Source organism: Taudactylus pleione, unplaced genomic scaffold (genome assembly GCF_031769625.1).
Source record: "Taudactylus pleione unplaced genomic scaffold, aTauple2 ptg000290l, whole genome shotgun sequence".
Taxonomy (NCBI): domain Eukaryota; kingdom Metazoa; phylum Chordata; class Amphibia; order Anura; family Myobatrachidae; genus Taudactylus; species Taudactylus pleione.
In genome coordinates this window covers 8,029,333-8,047,323 of record NW_028284692.1, presented here as the reverse complement: position 1 = coordinate 8,047,323, position 17,991 = coordinate 8,029,333, and the positions used below count along the sequence as shown (strand labels likewise).

Below are 17,991 nucleotides of genomic sequence, written 5' to 3'. Positions count from 1 at the left end.
GGTGAAATACCTCTGGAAAAATGGGTTGAGCAATTGGAGCGTGTCACAAAGTGACACAATTGAAGAAAAGGCCAAAATCAGTAGCTGAAAAAGAAAATGTTTAATGGAGCACCTGGAAAGGGTAGATATTTGTTTTGGTCAGTTGGTGGACAATGGGAATGACTCCCAGATGAGACTAGTTGGGAAGTCAGCATGATATATCAAGGACATTAAAGGGGACAAAATAGAATAGATGTGATGCTAACACTCTAGCGTAGGCTCGATCATGGGGTGCAAAACTCTGGGTATCTTGGAAAGCCAAGGTAAAGCATTTGGAGAACTTTGAGGGTAAAGAGTTTTAAGGTTAGTCCATCGTTTTACCCTAATACTACCCAACAAAACTAAAGGTAATTCAACCCCCATTGGTTTTGGACCTATGGAAGAGATCTACTTAACATCAAGGCCTTTTCCAATCCGAAACAAAAGTGTAAGCAACGCTTTGTAGGCTACTGTTTTTTTTTTTTTAGTGTTTTTTAGCACTGCTTGTAGTACATGCAAGATCTGGGGTGAAATGTTAATTTTAACTATATTCTGCCTTACCAGGAAAACTTCCATGGTCAAGGTCTCATCTCAAGGTAGACAGAATGGGCAGAAGGTTAAGCTTGAATAGGATGAGTCACATCCTAAGTTAGGGCAATACCCAGATAGCAAATCTGCGAGGGGTGCCAAGAGAAAATAAGAGTTATGGTAGACTTATCTAGATAACTTTTTCTTTGAGGTCCATAGGGATACAATGGGGCATATTATGGTTGGAGACCAGGCACCAAACAAAGCTTCAGCTCCCAGGATGCCTTGTGTCCTCCATATATACCCCACCCCTAGCCATAGGACTTCAGTTTAGTTAACAAGCCTTAAGGCAGGAGAAGGAAGAGCATTTGTACATCAGCAAACACAAAATTAGGGAATCTATGCCCAAAAGAAAAAAAATTACCCATGCAGCCAGGTGCGTCACGGTGGAGGTGCCCTGTGGAACCTATGGACCTTGAAGAAAAGGAGTTATGTAGGTAAGTCTACCATAACTTATTTTCTTCAGGGGCCATAGGGATCCACAGTGATACCATGGGGATGTCCTAAAGCAGTTCCCCTAGGGTAGAGGAAGCATCATGAGAGGCAAAAGTATCAAAGGCATAGAAAAGTGTGGACCGAAGACCACATGGCTGCCTTGCACAATTGTTCAGCAGAGGCACCACGGCTAAATACCCACGATGGCGCTACAGACCGAGTAGAATGTGCTGTTACTGTGCTTGGGACAGGGAGATTATCACACGCTCATCTAATAGCGGTCAATCGCATGCTGCTTTTTGCTATATTGTTTTATTATTTTTGGATCATTTAAGGTGTCTCAATAACAATAGGTCTTGGATTCATTAATTTATACTGTATTTTCTGATTATATTGAAAGTTTTTTTTTTTTTTTAAATGTATTTCTTTTGGTAGTGACCATTAAATACTTTACCTCTGTCCAGCACTCTCCATTTTTCTTTATCTTTAATTGGGACAGGGAGATTAGCCTGTGTGTACACCGGAGAGATAGTCATGCATAGCTATCTCACCAGAGTCTGTTTATTAGCTGGCCATCCTCATTTGTGAAAACCATATAATACAAAAAAACATCTGATTTTCTAACAGAGGTTGTACACTCCACATAGATATGGAGAGCACGAACTACATCCAGGGAGGCTTCACCTACAGAAAGATTTGGAGCCTGAAAAGCTGGAATAGCAAATTCTTAATTCACATGAAAGCGGGACACTACCTTAGGAAGGTAACCCTCCCTTGTACGAAGAACAGCTTTATCCTGGTGAAAAGTAAAAAATGGGGAGTGACAAGAAAGCACTGCCAAATCAGAGACTCTGCGTGTAGAAGAGACAGGAGAAAAAGTGTCTTTGCTGTCAACCATTTCAAATCTACAGAGTCCAAAGGTTCAAATGGGGGAGCTTGTAGCCCCTTAATAACCAACGACAAATCCCACGGTGCTACTGGTGGAACAAAAGGAGGCTGAACTCGCAGAACTTCCTATGGGAACACCGTTGACCAAAAGAATGCCAAACCCTGTAATAGATGTGCGGGCAGATGCAGGCTTCCGTGCCCTAAGCATCATTTGAATTACAGAACTGGAAAAACCTTTTGCTCTTAGGAGGGAACATTGAAGAGCCACGCCGTCAAAACCAGACGAAGTAAGTCCGGATGTCGGCAGGGACCCTGCATTAGCAGATACCCACCATAGAGGAGGAGGAGGATACGGACTGTCTATTGACAGATTCTGTATATCGGTGAACCAATGACGTCTGGGCCAAGCCGGAGCCACCAGTATTACTAGAACTCTTGGGAGGAGGGAGATCGGAGGAAAGAGATACACCAGGTTAAAGTCCCATCTTACTGCCAATGCATCCATGAAGGCTGCTGATGGGTCTTTGGACCTGGACCCATACCTGGGGACCTTGTGGTTGTGATGTGATGCCATGAGATCTATTACCAGGCTGAAACACTCCCGGATAGAGAAACCATTCTCTGGCGTGTATGTCCTGGCGACTTAGGAAGTCTGCTTCCTAATTGAGTACTCCCATTATAAATATTGCAGAGATGGCTGGAAGATGACGTTCTGCCCAAATCAGAATCCTTGTTACTTCCTTCATGGCTGCATAACTTCTTGTGCCTCCCTGGTGATTGAGGTAGGCCACTGTAGTCGCATTGTCAGACTGGATCTGGACCGGCCTGCCCTGGAGCAGGTCCTGTGCCATGACCAGAGCTCTGTATACTGCTCACAGTTCCAGAATATTTATTGGCAGATGACTTTCTTGATTTGCCCATCTTCCCTGGAAGGTGTCACGACCTGTCACTGCTCCTCATCCGCGAAGGCTGGCGTCTGTGGTGAGAAGTGCCCAATTTGGAATCCGGAAAGGACACCCTATGTTTAGATGATCCTTTCTCAGCCACCACAGGAAGGAGTGACAAACCTCTGGAGTGAGAAGGATCCTCTGAGACCTTATCAGATGATGCTGTCTATTCCACCTGGAGAGAATCAATCTTTGAAGAGGCCTGGAATGGAACTGAACATACCCCACCATGTGGAAGGTGGATACCATTGATCCTAGGACCTGCATTGCTAACAGAATGGATACCCTTCACTTGCATAGCAGCTTACATATCCGCAATCTTGTCCTCTGGCAGAAACACCCTTTGTGCCAGAGAATCCAGAAACTCTCCCAGATGTACCATCTGCTGTGTTGGAGAAAGTGGCGATTTTTTCCAATTGATTATTCAGCCATGCCTTTGTAGGCAGGCTATGGTCATATGAAGATGGTTTTGCAACATAACTAGTCTGCGCCAATATCAGGCAGTCATCCAGATGGGGGAAAATTCTGACCCCGATGCCTGAGATAGGCCGTTATGACTGCCATTATTTTGGTACATATCCAGGGAGCCGTAGATAGGCCAAAGGGTAGAGCCTGAAATTGGTAATGTTGCTGAAGGACAGCAAACCATAAAAATTGTTGGTGGGATGGTATAATAGGAACATGTAGATATGCATCCTGAATGTCCAGGGAAATCATGTAATCACCCTGCTCCATTGCCAAAATGATTGAACGGGGAGTTTCCATACGAAACTTGGGTACATGGATAAACCTGTTGAGGGTTTTTAGATTTAGTAGAGGATGATAAGCCCCATTCAGTTTCTGAACGAGAAACAGATTGGAATAATAACCCCTTCCTTGTTGAAACATAGCAAGTGGGGACTATTACCCCTACCTGTAGCAGGAAGTGAATGGCTCCCTGAAAAGCCAAGGCCTTGTCCGCATCTGATGGGAGATCTGTGCAAAAAAAACTTCTGGGGAGGATGCCTCTTGAAAGTGAGGGCATACCCCTGAGAGACCACTTCTCGGACCCAGGCATCTGTTGTTTGATGCCAACAATCAGCAAACTGAAGTCGGCTTCCCACCCTGGGATCCCGCAGGAGGAGGCCCGCTCCATCAGGCCGAGGGCTGATTGTCTGGCTTAGAAGCTGGAAGTCTTGCCGGGCCAGACCTCTTAGTTTGTCGCTTAAACTTGTGAAAACTAGTTGGCCTAGAGGAAGACTGTTCCTTTGCTCGTCCCTGATGACTGAAAGGAAACCTGCCTAGATTTAGTATTTGATTTAGATGGCAGACCTGCAGATTTGGAAGCCGCCAGAGTAGTGATTATCTTATCCAACTTCCAGCGCCCTCTTAGATCCTGTATCAGCTTTCCAAGATCTTAACCAAAGGGCCCTGCATACCACTAGTGATGCTGCTGATGCCCTGGAAGCTAAAATTCCAGCATCCACTGCAACCCCTCCCAGATAGGAAGCTGATCCCATATAGATAATCATCTGTTCTCTGGTAGCATTTGGTAGCGAATCTTCCGATGCCCCTATCCATTCAACAGCTTTGGCTACCCAGGCTACAGCCATAGCAATATTTTAATCTGTGGAATCCTTCAGCAAAGACACTGATGGAATAGGCAAAGTAGCATTTCTGATTAAATGTGTTACATGAGCATCCACAGTAGGAGGTACCTTCCACTTAGGACATGTGGAAGGTGGGAATGGATACAATGATGTTATTCTTTTATTCACATAAAATAGTTTATCAGGGTAACCCCATGCCTCCTCGATCAGCTCTGTAAGCTGCTCAGATACAGGGAACTTTGTTTTGACCACTTTCCTGTGGTGATTAAACATTGGAGCCTTCTTACTATGAGCTGGTTCATCATCCTGAATATCTAGGACTGATCTAACCACCCTCCCCAAAGAAAGAACATCCACTGTGGACGGATGATCCTCCTCTCCAGAACTAGATCCTGGAGAGGAATCCTGTGCATCATCTGATTTCCCTGATGATGCGTCTGAATCCATATGTTGGGCAGACTGAAAGAAAGATAACTTGTGCTTAGGTGCTTTGACCACTGCCGGTCTGTTATCAACATTAGATGGTGCCATACTCTAGCTAGAATGGCTATAAACATCTTTCCATGAAGGTTGCATAGGAGGTGCAAACATAGCATACTGTAGACACCCCATTCAAGGCGGCATTGTTGGAGCAGCCATACGATCCACAACCTTCATCATAACCTGGGAAAGAGTAAACCCAAGATGGCTCTTGCCCAGAAACAGGTAAACTGGACTGGTGAGGTGGCTCTTTATAGCAGACAACACACAAACCATAATTACCTCCTGAGAGGACACATACAGTAAGTCATACATGATTTACATGGAACCAGCACAGGCTGCTCCCCCTCTATTTTCTCTTTATCTTTTGACATGTTCCAAGTAAAGGCAATAATTTAAATGTTATGTGACGGCCTTCACAAAATCTTAATGAATGTGAAGTACTCAGAAAGAAACCTCCATCCCCAAGAGGATGAAGAGAAAACAATGATAGTTACAATTGACAGACTTTGAAATAAAAGACAGTGTCAATCAGCAGCTAGCAAACAGTCACATACAATGCATATGTAATATAATTACAATTGGCTCTAAATAAACTACAACAATGCAAAGGAATGGTAGGACATAGAGCACCATATACCTTAATCAAGGGAGAGGTATACAGGGAGACTGACCCCAGACGCTCCTGAGACCAACAGCTACAGGGTGCACTGAGCGTGGACTGTGAGCATCTCATATACACAAGTAGGGTAGGCGGGGCAACCCAAATGTGCGAAACCCTTTGTAGGGACTGCGTCTGGGTCGGAGCTGCTGGGGGAGCGCCTACCTCCCCTAAGCTGCGTTAACCAGCCAGGTACGCTGACCTCGTGGCAACAGATAGCGTCTGTTGCTGATCCCCGGTGTCAGATGATAAGGTCCTGGCTGATGTATTGAAACAGACAATCCCGGGCCCTGACAGCAGTGGCTTCTGGTGGGTTTCGGACACCGAAAGCAAGGACTGCCACGCGCAATTCCTGGTAATCCAGGAATCGCCTTACCTGACATCTCCAAACATCCGGTGCAGTCCAGGTCACAGCCATGCATCTAGCTAAGCTTGGCCGTGACCCGCCGAAATCACCATTACTGATGTTGCGGTCCGGCGGAGGTACATGGAGCCGCAGTATGTGCGTCTTAATTCAGATGATTGGTACTGCTAACTCAGAAAATAAAACATAAAATAAAAGCTTAGGACTGCTCTAAGCAGTGCTCCTGTTACAAAGGTGCATCTTGATCCTGCCGCACCAAACGAAAAACTGAAGTCCTATGGCTAGGGGCCGGCTATATATGGGGAAGGACCTGGCGCATTCTGGGAGCAGAAGCTTTAACTGTTTGGTGCCTGGTCTTCCATCCGTTATTTCCTCATGGTATCCCTGTGGCTCCCGAAGAAGAAATATACTCTAGTAAAAGCGTGGACCAGACAGATCAAGCTCTTCTTCCATCTCCGTTTTAACATTCCATTCCATATATGGTACCCAGATAGGGGTGTATTAGATATTAAACTTATAAGGACAGATACAACAGAGGCTCTTATCTTTAATAATTTGTAATTAGTCTAGCGATTCACTGGTATTGGAACCTCAGTATCTGTGAAAGAAGAAGCATTGCCGTACCTAGTTTAATCCGGAGATGTCAACAGACGTTGCCAGATAGTGATACAAAGGGCAGTCTATACCCTCATGGTTTCTAACAGAGATAGAGAAGCCCGGCAGAATCGAGCAATATAGTACTGTGCAGCATCTGCAGTAAAAAAAAAAAAATTATATATATATATATATGTGTGTGTAATATAGCACAGACGCCTATATTGTTTGGATTATGGATTCCAGATCTCTTAGGAAAACCACGCAAGTACCGGGAGATAATACTAACTCCACACAGTTAGGGCCGTAGTGGGATTAAATCCACGACCTCAGAGCGTGAGGCAGTAATGATAACCATTACACCCTCTGTTATGGCCCTGGACTATAAAACTGCAGAAACCCCAAGGCTATGCCCACTTATTTTAAGCGTATGGTAACCCTTAATATTCACATGGGTATACACATAATCTTATGTACTGAGAGATATGAAATCGGACACACTGCTTATACCCCAGATAAGGAGGCATATCAGATATTAAACTTATGCTATCCAAAGGCAGAGAAGCAATTAGCTATAAGGAGGTGGTACTAAGGAACCCCAATATGCAATTAAACATGCTGCCTGAGCCCTAGCTCAATGCTGCTTAAAAATGTCATAGCCTATATAGGCATATTGACACAGACATTGAAGATAACATTGATAGTTTACTCAACAATCTGCATATAATATTAGTGTAGCTGCTGCATCCAGTGAATAACATCTGACATTAGTGTGTAATCCAATTGCAAGGTATTATAACAGCACCTGGTATTCCAGGTGGACTCCCTTGCAAGTAATAACCAGGCCTGACCCTGCATCGTTTTCAAGGTCAGACGATCGGGTATCATGATGATGTGTGCGCAAGTGTCAGATTATGTAATCACATAACTGCCCAGGACTGACAATCTTTTTACACAGCCATACAACAGCTCAGCCACATTGATCGCTACACACTGCTAATAAAATAAACAAGCAGAAAATAAGCGACTTAAGTACATTTCTGCTATACACAGTGCAATATACTGTCTTTAGCATAAAAGAGATGAGGCAGAGCGATGTAGAAATTCTTTCCCTGATAGGGATTAGAACCTGGGCTTTATAGGTAGTGAATGGCTGCATTTGCCCGCTGAGCCGTAGAAACTCAGGTTATCCATAAGGATTTTGCAGCTGCCTAACAATGAAACATGCAGACTGCTAGACTGCGTGCACTGGGGGGTGGTGAGGCTGACAAGTAGTTAAAGGCATGCTCTAATTAGCAAGGACAGCGGCATGCTATATGCTGAGCGCTAATTGGTGCTAAGCGGCACATAAAATGGTGGGCATACCTCATGTGGGAGCTCGCCTACATGAAGATCATAGCCTCTTATGTCACTAAGAGGTCTATTTACTAAGCTGTGTTAGGAGATAAAGTGATCGGTGATAGAGATGGCTAGTGAGTGAGTGTCTCAACACACTGACTCGAATAATTCAGATGAGTGAATGATTCGAGTCACTCAGTGTTTGGTGAATTGAGACACCCACCTCCCCTAGCCTCTCTGTCAGTGGCAGCTAGTGAATGGCAGCTCCGCCCCCTACACTGCTGATCCGACCTGATAAATACTTCTGTGCTCAGATCAGCAGTGTAGGGGGCGGAGATGTCAGCGACTCACTCTGTCACACAGCTACTGCCAGGGCAGTGCACTGACTCTCCTGAGTCAGTGCAGAGGCTTGAGCTGGGCTGCAGGGGGTGGAGCTGTCAGCGACTCACTGAGTCGCACAGCTACAGCCAGGGCTAGAGGAGTTCACTGACTCAAGAGCCAGTGAGAACCCTGAGCTGTAGTGCTGGGCTGCGGGGGGGGGGGGGGGGGGGGGGCCGAGCTGTCAGCGACTCGCTCTGGGTCGCTGGCTCCCCTGCTGACTCCAGCGCTGCTCTATCTAAAGAGCCGTGTCTCGAGACACTTCACTGAGTTGAGCCATGAGGCTCAACTCAGTGCAGTGAATCGATCTGCCCATCCCTAATCGGTTATAAGGTACCAGCCAATTGGCTCCTAACTGCCATATCACAGGCTGTTTGAAAAGTGGCAGTTAGGAGCTGATTGGCTGGCACCTTATCACCATTCAATTTATCTCCTAACACAGCTTAGTATATAGACCTCTCAGTCCAGCGGCCCTCGTGGTGGGAGGGAGGGGGCCGGCGCAGCTCCGGACTCCCCCGGTCGTTGGGAGGTGAGCGGGGGTAGATTGGTGAAGCCCACAGAGGTAGCAGCGCCCGCCCAGATGACTAGTGGTTGGCCGAAAGAGAACACTACTGCTCGGCTGGAGCTACGTCCACGTCCATCCGAGCGGGGGGTGCCACGCCGCCGATAAGCTGCTTCGCGGTGTACCTGAAAGGCAGGCGTACTGCGTGTGGAAAGCGCTACTACATAAAAAGGTGGGCATCCCACATGAAGGAATGGCGGGAGTGAGAGCTTATACCGCATGGGTGGAAGCTCGATCCGGTTCATCCAAGCGGGAGAGCGGAGGTGCTAAGCCCTGCCCCATTTGTAAAACAGCAGCGCTGCTTTTGCAAATAATGAGACTGACCGCTTTTGCTATGTAGAATAAGGGCAATGACTGCACAGTCCTACACTAACAGACACCTTGTCCGTGCTGCGATGGGGGACTTAGTAGCGCCGCAGACATGTCTCATTTCCTGCTAGTCAGGGGGAGAGAATACTTACGCTGCTGGCTTCAGGGTGTCTGCGGTGACGATGGGAGACATGGACACAGCTTCTTTATTAAGCTGTGGCATGACCCTCCCAGAACTAATGCCAGGGACCCAGGCACCCACTCTTGGACAGCGACGGCGAGTGCCCTCCTGAAGCCTCTAAGTAGCAGACTGACAGATGCAGCACTCTGTCATCCTGTTCTCAATATTGTGGGAAGCTATGAAATTAAGTGAAGTGAAAATAAAAATAAATAAGTGTGGGCTGAGATCAGCCCCCAGTGACCGGCTCCCTCGGGTATGATTCTAAAACTGGGGCTTCTGGGGGATAGAGGGAGAGGAGTCACTCACACTTATATATTTAAAGTGCCAGCTCCACTCATCCACCCGTCTATACCCCCAGTGTCTTTATCTCCAGTGTCCTCTGGTGGATGAAGGAGAAAAATGTGTTCAGAGACTTGAGGATAGGCCGATGAAACCCTTTGGGCTTCTGAACTAGGAAAACAGGATTTTGGTACTTACCGATAAATCCCTTTCTCCGATTCCACAGGGGACACTGGAGTTCAAGACAGTGGGGTATAGACGGTGGTAGAGCAGAGCCTTGGCACTTTAAATAATTTAGAAGTGTGACTGGCTCCTCCCCCTCTATGCCCCATCAGCCCCAGTTTAAGAAACTGAGCCCGAGAGGAGACAGAGGACAACAGGAAACAAGGAGAAGGAGAATCCACAGAAAGTAACCAGACCGACTGAAGGAGCACAGTGGAACCCACTGCAGGTAACCCATGCAGTCACACAACCATATAATAAACCAAACAAAACGACAGGAAAGCAGCGCTGGGTGGGCGTCCAGTGTCCCCTGTGGAATCGGAGAAAGGGATTTATCGGTAAGTACCAAAATCCTGTTTTCTCCTTCATCCACTAGGGGACACTGGAGTTCAAGACAGTGGGGACGTCCCAAAGCCAACCTCCCGGGTGGGAAGCGCTGAGAACATGCCGACCCAGCGGGCAACCGAAACGTCGACCGCCAAGAACCGGAGGCCCAAGTGAAAAGCAAGGGCTGAGGGGACAAGCGACGTCGAGCAGAGGAGACAACCAAAACTCCTCGCTAAACAGCCACAGAATTTCCCCACATACAATGTATGTCGAATGGAACAAAACAGCAATCTAGTGGACAACAGCAGACAAGAATCGTCAGAACACCGTAATCTCAGCTGAAAACAGACCAACCAGGGCCGTTGGTAGCAGAGAGTCCCAAAAATAGGAGAAGGGCGGTAACACGAGAACAAACTTGAGAAACCCGTAACAGAGTCTGAAACAGAAGGATGCAACAGTCTCAGACATCAGAATCTCCGCAGTGCCGGACAAAAGCAAAATCATATAGATATATGTATAATGATACTAATCTACAGATACAGAGCTGAGCTGTCCACAGACTTCTCTAACAAGAGTATACATTGAGGCCAAGCCACGGCCGAACAGTCAACCCAGACCATTCTGGAGGTCCCACTAATTACAGGGTTGTCAACCAGTGGAAGGGTAAAATCATAAAAGTCTCCAACGGGTGGAGATCCCACTGGGCATGAGGCAGATGTGGCGTCGAGAGAATACAACTCCTTTCAGAGGTTTAAACATCGGTATAACCCATTCTGTAAACAGGGATAAAACAGCAACTGGAACCCTGCAGCTGAAAAGAAAACCATAGTAACAAACCCCAAACAACAACTTCCAACGTGATGGAAGTGCGTAGTCAGTACAGCTGTTGGCACGAACATAGTCGGAAAACAACCGGGATAGCCTAGTAGTTAAAAAATCAAGGATGCAACAGCCATACAGGTAGAGCGAGCTACCAATATGGGGAAGCCTCCCAAAGGCAAGGCTAGAGCACTAGGACAACCCTGAAGGTACCCGTAAGTACCTGAAAGTGTAATTAAAGTATCAATAGATAGTGAACAGGAAAACAACCAGGCCTCCTGCATGGAATAATGACTGTCACATCTTAATGTAAGGGTGTGCACTAGCCCATAGATGCACCACTGTCCAGAACCCCAACAGATTTTAGTAGAATATTGTCACTAATCTCTATGTTGGAACTATGAATCCACACGTCAGGAAAGCTCTAAAGTGTAGGGTCAACTGATAGGAACAGGTACCAAAAAAGAGCAGATGGCTGCTAGGACAGCAGCTTGGGTGCGAAAGGGAGAATAACGGCTATGTAACGTCAGGTTGCATTAATAGGAGCATCTTCCGAAGCTGTAGTGGAGTAAGCCCGCTTACCTGTGAGCGACCAGAAACCCTCTGGACTCTATGCAGAATTACACTGACCTTTTCCATCTCACCGCAACCAGCCTTGTCAGGTATAGAGAATAGCATCGGTGGACTAAGGACCAATGTTCTACAGCGTGGACGTCAGTCTGGAAATGTTGCAGTAGAAAATACTGTAAATACTAGCAGAGTGTTAGTGGAGATATGGAGATATGAAGGTCCTACAAGACCACATGCTAGTTCCATTAGGGATATGTACCTATATAGAAAACATACCCCCCAAAAAACAGTCTGCTATTGTAATTATCCTTACATTAACACTTATAATGGACCAGCAAGTATTAGCCAAAGAGACAGAATCCCTGTACCGGTCAAGATGCACATAGAATATCATATATGTGATGATGGATCACCACCAGCGACCCCTGACATTATAAGTCACAACGATAGGGATATTTTGAAACAAACAATAAAACTGAACCACAGGGTCAAGGATTTACTTGATGCCCACCAAGATAATACAACCCAGGCCTGACCGTGTCTATATCAGTGGGCAGCCCTCCTACCTTCAGGCATAGGAGCAGTAACTGCAGTCTGTTGGAAATTAACCAAATAAGCCCCAAGGTTGGAATAGAACCTGGATTTCCTATGTTCTGATAGGAAATGTACCTAGGGCCCACTGCTTCAAAGACTCATCTTACTGAAATAGCTTGGTCACTCTGTGATACCGGAATTTATACCGAGAAGGGTACCTGTACATAGAATGTGTATGTTATCCCAATAAAAGAAGGGATATATCTGTAGTCATAACCTCAGTTAGGGTGGAAACAGGTTTCCCGCTTATTAGGAAATATTCAAAGGAAGGGAATATATTAGTATAGACAGCCACATACACACTGCATAAACATAGTTGCATGGGAAGTCAATCTCTCTGAAAGGAAGAGTTAGTCCCAACAGATTAAGTTTACTTGTCAGACTCCTGCACCAGGAGATAAGAACTGACATAGAATATTAAGAATATTGCATTCTTAATGTCTTCTATTTTGTGCATCGGTTCTTGAAGTACTTACCGGGCGCTGTCAAGTTAGATATTGTGGCGAGACAGAATGCCTCCCTAGAACAACATTAGCTGAACATAGACACCTAATGCCCCAGGAACATTAATGCAAATACCCCTATAGATTGTAAGCTTGCGAGCAGGGCCTTCCTACCTATATATCTGTCTGTTATTACCCAGTTTTGTTCTATCAATGTTTACAATTGGAAAGCGCAACGGAATATGCTGCGCTATATAAGAAACTGTTAATAAATAAAATAAATAAATATTATTTTATACATGTGTGGTCAGAAGGCCACAGGACATATATATAGGGTCCCGAACTAGAAGTCACACTTTAAGTGTTATAACAGGACTCTAGTCTATAGAGTCACCTAATAATTTGTATACTGGACTTTAGAATCCAGCTTTCCAAATATTTTTTTTTTTTTTTTTTGGCGTGCTGCCGAAGCGAGCACCCAAGAATAAATATATATCCTATAACTCCTGGTCCCAGGTGACATCCCCTCTGGTTACTAACCGGGTCCATGGCTAGCCTGTTATAATTAATTTGGGAATTATAGGTACACCTAAAGACTGAGGGATTGTAGCTATACCTATATTTATATATAATATATATGCACCGACATATATAACATACAATTCTTTAAAGCAGTTATTGTTCCAAACGATCGCATCGGGTCATTCCCGCTTCCAATCGCAGCATCTTACCTCTTAAATATGCTAGATATCAGACATAAAACTGATAACAGATCCTGCCCTTGTCTTTGAGGTAAGGACAAGAAGCGATACATTGTACATATATACCTATACATGCATACACGTACCTACATAACAGAATAATAGGTGACGATAATACTTTAAAGTAGAACATGAGCAATAGTTAGCTAGCCATGTAAGGAACTGACTCAAGATCCTGGTTGAGGCAATGACAGAGTTCACTCTGGACATGTATACAGTATGTTATAAAGCAGAGCTTAGTATAAAATACATATATATATATATATATATATACATACACACACACACACATACATACAGCTTACCTCCACGCAGGGAGACCGCCATGTGCCGCGTGTGGACGGCTGTCAGCTACGGCATAGGGGCAGGATCTTTCTGCTACGTTTGAATATGGAACACTTCACGAATTTGCATGTCATCCTTGCGCAGGGACCATGTAATCTGTATCGTTCCAATTTTAGTATATGTGCTGCCGAAGCAAGCACTTTGAGGTTTCACCATACGCAGGATTAGGGCACGTGTTTTTCCACCATGCCAGCCTGCGACATAAAAATAGCAAACAAGCTGGTGTTCAATCCCACACAGTATGGAGCTAGCAAGGCTAACCACAGCGCCAACTATGTTACTGTAGCGCTATCACCACCGGGATTCTACCGGGTTGTAGAACATAGGCTTTAGTGCATATACTTAACTAATGTACACTGGGAGACAAAAACAGCACGTGTTGCTGCAGTGAGCACAGTCTCATTCCCGAGTAGGGTAGATTTGTAATATTCTATGTGCTGCCATATTACTGATTATTGTATCTCCCGTCAGCTTCCAGTTCACAGTGGTGTAGCTGTATCTATACTGAAAATGTGAGCGCTCCTATGGTACTTTGAGAAGCACTGTAGTGGCTATAATTGTAACAGAGTGGTGAGGAGAGCAGGCATAGACATATGCATACCCAACATAAAATTAAATGAAGGACCCGCAGGGACGTGACGGTGCGCGCCGGCTGAAAGCCATTGTAGACTATATGTGGCAGCCCTCCTCCTATTAGCACAGCGTCTAGCATTGAAGCTCCCCATACTGCACTGCCTTCCTACGAGCAGGACGCGGCTTTCCACTGTAAAAGAAAAACGAGGGCGGGGAGCCGCGCTGTGCACGCTCTGTAATTCCCTGCTATGGGAGCGCGGGGTGCAGCGGTCTCTCTCTCTCTCAGAGTATCGAGGAGGGAACCAGGCGTGTGTGAGACAGCTGCTGTCACACTGTGTAATATAAGTACCCCCAGCAGCGTTGTAGCTTTTATAATACAACTCCCGGCGGAGGAAAAGCCAGCATGGAGTGTAATACAGCTGCTAGTAGCCGTATGTCTCGGCGCGGCTGCAATTACTGAGGGCCGCGCTTCAGAGCCTAACACGCCCGCGGAGAGCCCGAATACTGATGGCGTCGCTGGTGTGCAGGACGCGCCAAACACCAGCTGCTATGGGCGGCAGGCTGAGCTATGGCCGCCGATAATAAGCACCGCCCCCGCTAGCTGTCTGCCCCCTTAACACCGCTACTGAGTTCCCAGTACCACGAGGAGGGACTCGGTGAAAGGAGGTGCGGGGGGAGGATGTCGGGTCTCTCCTAACAGTGACAGCCGTGGCAGGTCACTGAGCCCAGCTATGTCTCCACTGCTCCTGCTTAACCAGGAGCAGTGGTATACTTACAGGCTGCTGCGGCCGGGATGCTGGGCTGAGGGGGCAGCAAGGAAACCCGGACACAAGCCGTTGTCAGCTGTGGCGGGTCCTTGCAGGGTCCGATGACTCCATGATGTGTGCCCCCTCCATAGGGTCACCGGACACAGGCTGCAGTAGCCGTGGCGGTGCCTTCTCGGCGGCTCCCCCGTAGCAGGCAGACTGCCACAGCTAGCAATCTGCCTGTCCTCATGTGTATAAAAAATTAAAGATAAAAAATATATGAAAAGGCTGGAGACAGCCTGATGTGCTACTGGCTCTCTCGGGCACATTTTCTAAACTAGGGCTGATGGGGCATAGAGGGGGAGGAGCCAGTCACACTTCTAAATTATTTAAAGTGCCAAGGCTCTGCTCTACCACCGTCTATACCCCACTGTCATGGACTCCAGTGTCCCCTAGTGGATGAAGGAGAAAAAGGGTAAATAGCCCTTCCCTCGTTGTGCAGAGGGGACCGGAATTATTACTCCCGAGAGCAGTATGGACTGAATGGCCTTTCGGAGCAGCAGGGCCTAGTGTGTGGTTGGTCAGATGGAGGGCCTGCATTGGAATGGGGGGGACCTCAGGAAGGTTAGGACATATCTGTGGGAGACCACTTCTCTTACCCATGTGTCTCTTGCAGTGTTCTCCCCAGGCTGTTTACTGCGGGCGCATCGCCCGGCAGAAACAGCCTGCTGCCCGGCACTTTTCCCCGCTGTGGAGCACTGGCCTCTGAAGTGACCGGAGGCTAAAGAAGCCTCCGACCACTTCAGAGGACAGCGTTCCCAGTGATGCACTGCACGGGTGACGTCATGACGTCACCTGCGACGTGAGGAGCCTTCCCTGCGCGCCTGCTGGATCTAGTTAGATCCAGTCAGCGCACGGCAGCAGCAGCGGCGAGCGGGAGACCGGCCAGCAAGCAAAGGTAAGTGCTGGGGCCGGGACCAGTCTGGGGGCACTGCATAAAGGGGCCAGCCTGGGGGCGCTGCATAAAGGAGCCAGCCTGGGGGCGCTGCATAAAGGAGCCAGCCTGGGGGCACTGCATAAAGGAGCCAGCCTGGGGGCACTGCACAAAGGGGCCAGTCTGTGGGCACTGCATAAGGAGCCAGCATGGGGGCACTGCATAAAGGGGCCAGCCTGGGGGCACTGCATAAGGGACACTTTAAACCTGGGGGCAGTACATAAGGGGCCAGCCTGGGGGCACTGCATAAGGGCAAAGCTAAACTACAGGGAGCAATGAATAAAGGGGAAAACTACAGGGGGCACTGTATAAAGGGCACAAATACAGGGGTCACTGCATAATGGGCACTTCTGACTGAGAGCCAGTGGGGGAGCAGATACCCCTTTTCCCAGGGCGCGCATAATTGCGAAGGCCCCCACCCGGCTACTTTTGGATGCCACCCGGCTGGAAAAAATTTCTGGGGAGAACACTGTCTTGTGGTCTAACGCCAGGAACAGGGCAATTGAAGAAGTTGGTATCCCACCCTGGGAGCAGCCCGCCCCATCAGGCTGAAGGCTTGGTAGGTGGACATCTAGCAGCCCAGGTCTGTTTGGTCCTAGGTTTGGATGCCTGAAAAGGACTGATCTTTAGCCTTTTCTTGAGGACGAAAGGACCGAAAGGATGACGTTCGAGGCTTTGCAGTATATGCAGAGGGCAGGAACGCCATCTTGGAAGCTGCCATGGTAGTCACAATATTGTCCAATTCCGGGCCAAACAGGATATCCCCTGAATAAGGCAGAGACTCCAAAGCCTTTTTAGAGTCCGCATCTGCCTTCCATGAGCGGAGCCAAACAATACGGCGGGCTATTATAGAAGTGGCAGATGCCTTAAGAGCAGGGGTTCCCAACCACGGTCCTCAAGGCACACCAACAGTCCAGGTTTTAAGGATAGCCATACTTGAGCACAAGTGTCTTAATTAGTACTGCAGTTATTTTGATTTGACCATCTGTGTTCAAGCATGGATATCACTAAAACCTGGACTGTTAGTGTGCCTTGAGGACCGAGGTTGGGAAACACTGCCTTAGAGGCTAGGAGAGCTGTACCCATAGCTGCTTCACTCAAATAGGAGGCTGCATCTCTAATGTGAGATATGTAGGACAGCTGTTCCCTTGAAGCAATAGAGGTAAAGGTCTCTTCTAGGGCCTCTGCCCAACTCTCAATGGCCTTAGCAGGACGGTAGCATTTTTGACCAGACGTATCATGTGGGAATCCACAGCTGGGGGAACTTCCCAATTAGTGCAATCAGTAGCGGGAAGAGGGTAAAAAGAACTTAAACGCTTAGGCAGTTGAAATCTTTTACTAGGCATATTCCATGCCTCACTCATATGATCAGATAGCTGATCAGAGTGAGGAAATTCTGGTAAAATTACCTTTTGTCGTTTAAAGGAGGGCTGTTTTGCCTTAGGAGTAGGTTCTGTCTCTTCTATTTGAAGAATATATTTTATAGCTCTTACAAGTGCAAGTGTATTAAATTAGAGGGGGGTTCCTAGTCTCCCGAAGGGGAGTCAGAGAGAGAGAGGTCTGAATCCTCTGCCTCCCCAGATGATAAATCAGAATCTGATGGCTAGGTGGACTGGGAAGATAACACAGCACGCTTAGTAGGTTTACTAGGTAAGTGTCTCTCTTTTTGCAGCATCTCTTTTTGCAGCATTTGCTGAAAAGCTGTAGGAGATATCCGCCAGACTTTGCACTGAGGTAGAAAGTAGGTCTACCCATGGGGGAGGCAAAGGATTTGCAGGTAGTACCTGCTGTGGCCATCTCATAGGGACCGTTAGATGGTCCGCAATATTTGCCAGCACTTGTGAAAAAGTAGCCCAGGGTGGATCCTGAGGAGAGGACACCGGGCTAATGGGCCCTGGGCAGCATAACAAGATGCACCAAAGACCATCCTGAATTAGGTCCTCTGAAGTCAAGCCTGCTCAGCAGGACTTACAAGACAACAGAGTG

At 47.1% G+C, this 17,991-nt stretch overlaps 1 pseudogene; it reads right to left on the bottom strand.

The window, feature by feature from the left end:
* Nucleotides 1-13,731: 13,731 nt before the first annotated feature.
* On the bottom strand, nucleotides 13,732-13,832 carry LOC148511870 (U6 spliceosomal RNA; annotated as a pseudogene).
* Between the last annotated feature and the right edge of the window lie 4,159 nt (nucleotides 13,833-17,991).